We start from the raw sequence: 3,279 nt of genomic DNA on the forward strand, positions 1-3,279 counted from the left end.
AAAAATCATTTTCACCATATCCTTTGATTTCAACAAGACCTGGATTTGGCCCAGGGAATTTATCCCATCTATTTGCAAAGCTTCCACTAAGTTTGTAAATCCCTGTGGCTCATACTGCAGGAAGAGAAAATTTCTAAATGTGACAGCGCTGATAAATTTCTCAGGCTCAGAAAAGTTTGGAGGATGCTATTGCTGCAGTGTGAACAGCCGCCCGATGCACTGGGTGACAGTGAGCTGGTTAATCCAAATGGCTTCATGAGGGTTTTTTATTTTTTTTTAAACAATTCCTCCTCCACACTTCTGAAAGGCCAGCACCACTACTTTCAGATTCTGTATTAATATGCATTATAGGGAACAAGATGTGAATAAGTTAAGGAGTAGGCTTCTTTTAGGTACTTACTGCTGATCTGTAAGCTTTATGATGTGTAGTATCATCATTTAGGAGGTCATACACTCAAGAAATTTAATTTTGCTTTGCTACCATAAGAACTTCATTGCTGCAAAATAATTCAGATTCAGCTACAAAAATAAGCTCAGCAATCAGTTAAGACTTAGCTCTGGACTCTTCTTGTCAAGAGTAATCCAGAAAGAAAAGCAGGAGAATGAAAACAACCAAAGGGTAATGACAGTTTTCATAAGAAATCTAGGAACAGCTGCTCCAAGGTCAGCAACTGGAGGAACGACATTAACCACCCTGCATTAGCAACGTAAAGTATCACTGCTTAAACAAATCTAGACTGATTCAAACCATTGTGTGGCTCTACATCAGTACCAATTAAGGTGGCAGACGATGTATAAAGAGCCTGGACAAAGGATATTATTATGTTACGAGCTGTATTGATTTTTACAAGGCTTTTTGATTGACTGACTGATACTATCAAGTAATTTGCTTTAATCTCGGGCTACAGTGACCACAAGAAATCCTGAATCAGGCTATGTTTGATCTTTGACTATACTTTACTGACAGGAAAGTGCTTAAATAAGGTGGAACCCTAGTTTCCTTTGTAAGCCAGTGCTGCACAGATAGTCAGTGCAGAGCTTAGTGAGGACGTGCTAGAGCTGTGCACAGATTCTGGTCACACAGAAGGCAGCCAGCAGAAGAGAACAAACTGATAAGTGATACTACTGCAGAAGACCTTTGTAATTGGTTTAACATTTTGGCTCACCCAATCAAAAAAGCACATATCTAAAATAGAATGCAAATCCAAGAGAGCTCTATTTTTAAGGATATTTATTATTTTTCCCAAATGAAAGCCACAAGGGATGAAGAGGGGGATGATGCCAAGCAAACCTGTCCACTGTGGCCAATTCTGCCACTGGCACAGCCAAGATGTTTATGAAAGCATTTTCAATTTGCAAGCTCATTATCCATGAGAAAAACTAGGCTAACGTGTCAGGAATTTGGCATTAAAAGGGGAATCCCTCCCTGTTCCTAAATCACAAGCTGACCCTTTGTTAGCTGAAAAGAAACTCCATTAAGGCAGAAGATCAGATTACGTTCACCTGCAATACCTGCTGTAGGACAAATAACAGCACAATACCTTAGTTTTGTCCTCATTAGTCTCAGCCTTTTGTAATCTTCATTTCATATATATACCCTTTTTTTTAAGTCCAATTCCATAATAAACATTACATGTTTCAGTCTCTGAGCTCTCAAGTATACCTGTCACTTCCCACATATATACCTACCACCCCTCTCGTCAAAACATAATCACTAAATATTTCATTTGCTCAGTGTGCTCCCTCAGATACCACCTCCTTCCCTTCACACATCTCTCAGAGCCCTATTATCCAAACCCCATTAATGAAGGTCCACTCTCTCCAATTCATGCCTCACCTTTTTTCCTAAACATCTGTTTACAGCTTTTTCCCCTCACCTTAAGAGAAAATCCTTCTACTTTAAGGAGTCTGGCTAGACCTCTTCCCTGTTTCAAGTAATAAACCTAGCAATCTAGGTCTAAGAAACTAAAGGCAAATACCACCTGAATTCCCTTGCTCCAATTTCTGTATCAGCTTTGCATGATAAGCTACCTGTGGCTGCAACTATGTCAACATACTTGTTCATAAAGCATCTGTCAAATCTTCAATTTCATGCAAATTATAAATAATACCATTGGAGATCATGATAGCAGATGTGCCATGATTTTATAACATGCAGCACAACTGAATTAAAGTCTAGCATAGTGCTGAAGGTACCTGTCTGCCAGAGAAACTGAACATTATGTTTACCATAGTGCCAGTTACTGGTTTGCAATATTTCCAGGCTCAGAGATAGTTTTCCTTCAGTAGGATGATTTTTTATCCATAAAATGTAAACAGATTGAAAAACAGAGGTAGTTAAAAAAAGAGAAAAACAGAGACCAAGTTACAGTTCAACTTGTCTCCACGGTGCTTGAAATGTAAAAGCCAGTTAACCTCACTTTTGGTCATCACGGGGGTTTGGAATGGAGAGGGGCCAAAGTACAATACGTTTTCACATTCACTCTCTCCCTTTTCCCTTTTATTACATTATTTTTATTACCAACTTGCAGATCTTTGTTCCCAAAATGAATTCTCTGGTGAAAAACTGTGCATTGATATTTATTGTGGTTTTGGCTGTATATGCTTATGCCCCAGGGCTTCACTTCTTATCAAGAGAGAGATTCAGTTTCTCAAATCTGCAGGTCCTGTCTTCTTCTGGTTCAACAAATCCTCACTCTGGAAGTTTCTGGGTTTGCTTGCCTCCTGAGAACGTACAAACTAAATCAAAGTTCCAGAGCATAGATAAATACCTGTATATACTAAAAGGAAAATGAAAAAAAAAATCACAGTTGCTCACATCAAATAACAGCTCATTTGAAGACTGTACCAACTTACACTGGAACAGCTAATACACACAGGCAGCCATTTTCAACAGCCTTGAACCACAAACCAAAAGTTCCCACCCCGAGGACCTGCACAGACCTTCAGAGCCAGGGACAAAACTTGGTACAACCACACCACAGCCCCAGCTGATGCTCTCATTAGACACATGGTAGATTTGCTGTTTGCACATCTGAGTTAAAAGTCTGACATGCACTGCTGACTGCATGCACAGCAGGGCAAATGGCACATTCTTACACACAAATAGCCTCTGTGAGTGCAAATAGTGCACAAAGTAATCATATTTCTTTTATTTGGAGTCAACTTTTCCAAACATTTTACTTCTTTCGAAAATGAATTTGTGACCTGTTACTGTTTTTCTACAGACAGCTTTCGAGAAAAACAATAGAGGATGCTGTGTTTTTTTTCCCCCTTTTT

At 39.2% G+C, this 3,279-nt stretch overlaps 1 protein-coding gene across 9 annotated transcripts in view; it reads right to left on the reverse strand.

The window, feature by feature from the left end:
* Positions 1–3,279, reverse strand: part of FHIT (fragile histidine triad diadenosine triphosphatase) — a 530,781-nt gene that overhangs the window by 283,709 nt on the left and 243,793 nt on the right. The gene's annotated exons all lie outside the window — the stretch shown is intronic.

The sequence above is a fragment of the Meleagris gallopavo genome, chromosome 14 (assembly GCF_000146605.3).
Source record: "Meleagris gallopavo isolate NT-WF06-2002-E0010 breed Aviagen turkey brand Nicholas breeding stock chromosome 14, Turkey_5.1, whole genome shotgun sequence".
In the NCBI taxonomy this organism is placed as follows: Eukaryota; Metazoa; Chordata; class Aves; order Galliformes; family Phasianidae; genus Meleagris; species Meleagris gallopavo.